We start from the raw sequence: 6,751 nt of genomic DNA, 5'->3' as shown, positions 1-6,751 counted from the left end.
TTTCCAATTAGTGACATCCCAAAGTGTTTCACCTAGAATTAAAAAAGGCTTCCCCATACTGGAATTCCCACTGTACAGTATTGATACAGTTTTCCAGGACAGGAGTGTTACAGCCCGATCCAATGCATGTTTACTCTGAAGTTTTTCACACTGTGCTGAGTGAGCCATCTGAGTTTAGGAATACAGCTGCAGAATTTGTGTTGGAAAAGTGGTGTAAGAAGTGATACAGATCTGGAGTACAATTATGAATGACTTTGTAGTCTGCCCTTAAAACCCTTGGGAGTTGTGTCCAGTTGTGTCCTTCCATGCACAGAAAGCTCTGACTGGATTAGAGAAGATGTCATGTTCACAGGTGTCTTCCCCCCTCCCCCTTCTGCCTCTAGCTCCCTGCACCTCCCTTTGGAACATGGTGGGAAGTGGAGCAGGAGGAGGTGCTCAATAAAGAAGGGAATTTGCTAAAATTTCTCATTTCCTCCTGTACCCATGAATCAAAGCACCTTCCATAAGCTGAAGGGCACAACCTGAGCCCATTCATTCTCAACAGAAACATGCAAGTAGCTTGGGGTGGTTATCAAAGCTGACCTTGCAAAAGTTACATTATATAGGGGTGCAAAGGCGAAGGGAATAAACTCTATGCCAGGATTTGCTGCAGAACTGAAAGATTTTTAGAAAGATTGGCATCTGTAGCTGTAAATCTCAGTTTCATGCATCACCTTTTCTACGTCCCTCGCTCATACTTGCTCAATCAATGTATTGATTCAGTTAGAGTCTTTTATTCATTATTTGTGTTTATACCTTGCAGCATAGCGTGAAAGTGTTCAGTACCGATTCATTGCTTATAACTACCGGTCATAACAATATAAAACAGGGAGGTGGACATTGTAGAAAGAACGGGGTGAGAAATGAAACAAAAATTTATCAAGCATCGACTGCCGGCTTAATTAAAACCTGGCAGTCGATCCAGGAAATGAAATAATTGCTAAATTTCACTCAACCCAGTTAGATGCCTATCATTCCATCATACCACTTTCTATTTTACTTTTTTAAAGTAATTATTAACTGTAACAAAGGAAACATGCAAAAAATAAAATTAATTAATTGAAACAAGCTTCTGCAGTATAATATTTTACTTTTTATTCATAACATTTGGATAATGTTCTTGAGAAGGTAGCAACTCAATATTGTGAGATCCTTATTACAAAACAAAAACAAAAGCTATCTTTGGACTTTGCCCAATTGGTACCTTTTTTAAAACGACAACAACAGATCAGCAAGATATATTGAATACTTCGTATCAATAAACAATTAGATACATAATGGGGAAGTTCCTCAACCCCCTTGAGTCCACACAGTAGTAGAGACATAGGTTGTGTGGTAGCTGCACTGATCTACGTTCAAGAACTGCTGGCAAAGGCATTGATTGGAACCTAAGAGTGAGTTTCTCAAGCAAAACATCTAGCATCAAAACCTAGCCCTCTAGGTTTGAATCAAAAGTGGCTTGCTAGGTGGGCCAGCCCCATTCCAGCATGTTTATGCCACACCATCTTTCCCACCACATCACTCCTCACCCCAACTGGTGAGCCATTTCTTCTGGCCTGGATTATACCATATTTAAATGCATTATACAGTGGACTTTACCTAGTTAATTTGTCTGAAATGCTATGCATTTACGTCTGTATGCTGCAGTAGGATATTGTTACAGAATCCACTGAAAACATCCCATGCAGAGAAGTGACCGAGTCTTCTAGTTTGCTACGGTGCTGGAAGGAGAATGTTGAAACTAGACTTAATAAAGCCTTTCTAATTTCTATATTTTAATTCAATGGCTCCAAATTACAGGAGAAAGAGAGAGAGAGATCCACTGTTTGGGGTTAATTCTGCAGATTTCAATAGACTTTACTTTTAAGGAAGCAGCTGGCATCAGAAATGTACAGCCTAATTCTTCTGGGTACAGTAGTATTAAACAAACTCCTAGATTATTCAGTGGTGAGTGTTTTGCCAGGATATCTTGCCAATGCAGTATTGTGGGCTGGCATGGTTACAGCGGCAACAGCCTCCGATGCCAGATGCTGTGTCAGGTAGAGCAGCTGCATTGTACTAAATAAATAGCAACCATTTATAATGGGACTGCAGCTGACAGGTAAGCACAGCTGGTCAGACGTTGTTTCACTTACTGATCACAGGATGCCTCTAGCTAAGTCAGCACACAACACCCTGCTGCTAGAAGCGTCTATTTGATCAAATGGTGGGGAGCATTTTGGTAAACCTTCCTCTTGAATCCCAGTGTGGGCACTGGAGCCAAATGTGGCCACTTTCTTTCTTTTTTTTTTAAAGATATTTATTAAAATTTCCAATTTTTATACAAACAAAAAGAAAAAAGCAAAAAAGTTTAAAAACACATAAAATTCACAATACTTAGTTTTCAATGACATATTTCCCTGACCTCCTCATACCTCCCCTTCTTGTATTCCAATTCAAATTATTTATTCAGCAAATCCTTATCTCAAAGCATTACAGCTAAAAACCCCTTGATTTCTATCCGACATCATTCAACATTCATTAATTTTACAATATTTCTGTAGATAGTCCTTGAATTTCTTCCAATCTTCTTCCGCCGACTCTTCTCCCTGGTCACGGATTCTGCCAGTCATTTCTGCCAATCCCATGCAGTCAATCATCTTCATCTGCCATTATTCCAGAGTGGGTAAATCTTGCGTCTTCCAGTACTTTGCAATAAGTATTCTTGCTGCTGTTGTAGCATACATAAAGAAAGTTCTATCCTTTTTTGACACCAACTGGCCGACCATGCCCAAGAGAAAGGCCTCTGGTTTCTTCAAGAAGGTATATTTAAATACCTTCTTCAATTCGTTATAGATCATTTCCCAGAAAGCCTTAATCTTAGGGCACGTCCACCAAAGGTGAAAGAATGTACCTTCATTTTCTTTGCATTTCCAACATTTATTGTCGGGCAAATGGTAAATTTTTGCAAGCTTGACTGGGGTCATGTACCACCTGTATATCATTTTCATAATATTTTCTCTTAAGGCATTACATGCCGTAAATTTCATCCCAGTGGTCCACAACTGTTCCCAGTCAGCAAACATAATGTTATGTCCAACATCTTGTGCCCATTTGATCAGAGCAGATTTGACCATCTCATCCTGAGTGTTCCATTTCAGCAGCAAGTTATACATTTTTGACAAAATCTTAGTTTTGGGTTCTAACAGTTCTGTTTCCAATTTAGATTTTTCCACCTGGAAGCCAACTTTCTTATCCAAATTGTAAGCCTCCATTATCTGATAATAATGAAGCCAGTCTTGCACTTTGTTTTTTAGTTTCTCAAAACTCTGCAGTTTCAGTCTATCTCCTTCTTGTTCCAAAATTTCCCAATACTTCGGCCATCTGGCCTCCATATTGAGCTTTTTCTGAGCTTTCGCTTCCATTGGTGACAACCACCTTGGGGTTTTATTTTCCAATAAATCTTTATATCTAATCCAAACATTAAACAATGCTTTCCTAACAATATGGTTTTTAAATGCTTTATGTGCTTTAACCTTGTCATACCACAAATATGCATGCCCAAATGTGGCCACTTTCAACTTGTTAATCAACTCTTTTCCTTTCTTTTGAGTATTTGTATGCCTATATGTGTTGTATTGCCAACCTAGCAGTTCGAAAGCACATCCAAGTACAAGTAGATAAATAGGTATCGCTCCAGCGGGAAGGTAAACGGTGTTTCCGTGCGCTGCTCTGGTTCGCCAGAAGCGGCTTAGTCATGCTGGCCACATGACACGGAAGCTGTACACCAGCTCCCTCGGCCAATAAAGCGAGATGAGCGCCGCAACCCCAGAGTCGGCCACGACTGGACCTAATGGTCAGGGGTCAGGGGTCCCTTTACCCTTTACCTATGTGTTGTATTATCAGGCTTAACTACATGGGGCACTAAATTAATCTCTCCCAAGCACATCATGGTTTTAAATTTTTATGTATAAGTGTGGGGACAATTTTTATTGGGAACGCATCATTCAGGAAGGGAAGTTTTAACATTTCCTCCACCCCCACTCAATTGAAGAAGTGTCACTGCTCTCCACACTCCCATACTGTCTAGGTAGGCTTTGAAAAAACAAGCTCCCATAGCACTAAATAGCAGACATATAATCCCAATGATCTGGTCCCAATCTGGATCACATGCATACACACCATTCTGATAAATTGTGCTTAAACGTGCCTGTGCACTGAAAGACAAAGTGCTAACTTTTCCTCTAGTTGGCCCCTAACAGGAGAAACTGGCCAAATGGAGACATTTAAAGGGCAGGAGGAAGTGTAATTTTGCCTGAGGGGAAAGAGGGAACATGTGAAAATTTACAGGAGGATGCAGAAGGCTTAAAGGCTGGTAGGATATCAGCAGGGAAAGATTGCCAAGAAGAGGAAAAGAACCCTATTGCTTCTTCAACTAGTTCACAGAAGAATTTGGTGTTAAAGTTTTAAAGATGCTGTGCTTATGCAAAAGTTACTTAAGAGGAAGGCCCCATCTGCACGACACTTTTAAAGACACATACCACTTTGAATAGTCACAGCTTCCCGCAAAGAATTCTGAGAAACGTTGTTTGTTAAGGGAGCTGAGAATTCTTAAGAGGCCCCTATTTCCCTCACAGAGCTACAATTCTGAGTAGTTTAAGTCAAGCCCTCTTCCTAGGGAATGCTGGGAATTATTACGAGGGGAATAGGAGTCATTTATTTATTTAAAAGTGTTTATAAAGGGCTTACTGTTTCAAAAATAAGTGGTGTATAGTCTAAAAAGCAAACAACATGCCATTAAAACTAAATCACAGACTAAAGCTGAAACAAGCAGTATAAACACAAATAAAACACATTTTAAAGAGGACATGTTATGATGACAATAACAACAATATAGATATTTCAACTTCCTGAAATTATCCAACTGTTTTTTGATGTTGCTGATTTGGCTAAACTGCTCTCAAAATCTCCTAGTGGTTACAGATGACTGAAGCAGCAGATGAAGAAATGAATTTCTTAAAACAAAATAAGCAAGCTGAAAAACCCAGAAATGCTTTCATTCAGCTGGTGAATGAAGCAAGGCCAGTGTCAAATGTGGCTTTATTATTATTATTATTTCTCTACAACCAGGCTTACGCTTCAGGTAAGCTCTGATAGTTTATCCCCATGCACCCTTCCACTGGACTGCCTGGTTACCGGGTAATTTCTGGAAAATCTATTTTTAGGAGAGGGGGAAAGAAACACTTGGCAGAACATCTTTATTTTGAAAGCAGGAACCTCAACTGCTTCCAGGATTCTTGTGCAATCCTGGAAAGAACAGAATGGCTTAGCCATGTCCTTTGCAAAAACTTGGAAAATTGTGCTAGGGGTATAGAATTCTCCCTGCAGTCTGAATCCTTTTCTTTTTCTTCTTCCCTTTCCAAAGCTAAGAAAGACCATTGTGTTTAGGATGCAGCCTCCTTACACACCCACTCAATGTCCCTTTGTTTCTTTGCTGGATCAGTCCAGAGGTACATCTAGTAGACCTTTGTCTTCAGTTTTGGCCAGGCAGATGCCTGTGGGGAAGATCACAAGCACCTATGATACCACCCAGTGATGGCTGTCTCCCTGAGTCCTGCCTCATCATCCAAACTGTTACAGCCTCTGTACCTGTCCAGGGCCTAATCCACCCCACCTTTCTTTCAAATTGGATGACTTCTTTGAGGTCCCATTAATTGCCTTTGTTGTTTAGCACTTCATTTAAAGGCACACTGGGACTCCTAAATCCTTTTTGCTACATAGGTTTAGCTCAGCAATGGGGAACATGTGACATTTCAGATGTTGGATTATAACTCACATTATCCCTAAGCACTGCCCTTGTTGGATGGGGCTGATAGGTAAAGGTAAAGGACCCCTGGATGGTTAAGTCCACTCAAAGGCAACTATGGGTTTGCAGTGCTCATCTCGCTTCAGGCTGAGGGAGCCAGTGTTTGTCCGCAGACAGCTTTTCCGGGTCATGTGGCTACCATGACTAAATAGCTTCTGGCACAAGGGGACACCGTGACGGAAGCCGGAGTGCATGAAACACCTATTTATCTACTTGCACTGATGTGCTTTCGAACTGCTAGGTTGGCAGGAGCTGGGACAGAGCAACAGGAGCTCACTCCAACACAGGGATTCAAACCACAGACTTTCTGATTGTCAAGCCCAAGAGGCTCAGTACTATAGACCACAGCCCACCCGCATCCCTGAGGCTGATAGGAGTCCAGCAATATATGGAGGGCTGCTGGTTTTTTATCCCTAGCCTAGCACTCCAAATTAGGCAGGGAAGCTATCGCTCCCCAACACCTGTGGTCTCAAGGCTGCTCAGGTTGCAATCATGCAATTGATGTTGTGCGTAGTTTGGCCCATCTAGTAAGTCTCAGCAGGACTTGGCAGGCCGCAATCCAACCCTCACTTTACTAGAGAGTAAGCCAGACTGAGAAAACTGGGCCGAATTCAGAACACATGTGAATAGGACCAAGCTACCCGGGTGCTCGGTTAGAGCTTAGAGCTGGGCCTTTTAACCTATTTATTTATTTAAATTTATAGCCCACTCTTCCTCTCAAAGGAGCCCATGGAAGCTTGATAGGTTTGCTCTGGATATGCTGATACAGTAGAAACTGTTATATGTAGCAATGAAGTTTCCTTATACATTGCTTGCTTTTAAATAATAATAATAATTAATAACAATAATAATAATAAGTGTGAGAGC

The sequence above is a fragment of the Podarcis raffonei genome, chromosome 1 (assembly GCF_027172205.1).
Source record: "Podarcis raffonei isolate rPodRaf1 chromosome 1, rPodRaf1.pri, whole genome shotgun sequence".
Classification (NCBI taxonomy): domain Eukaryota; kingdom Metazoa; phylum Chordata; class Lepidosauria; order Squamata; family Lacertidae; genus Podarcis; species Podarcis raffonei.
This window is presented reverse-complemented; position numbering follows the sequence as displayed.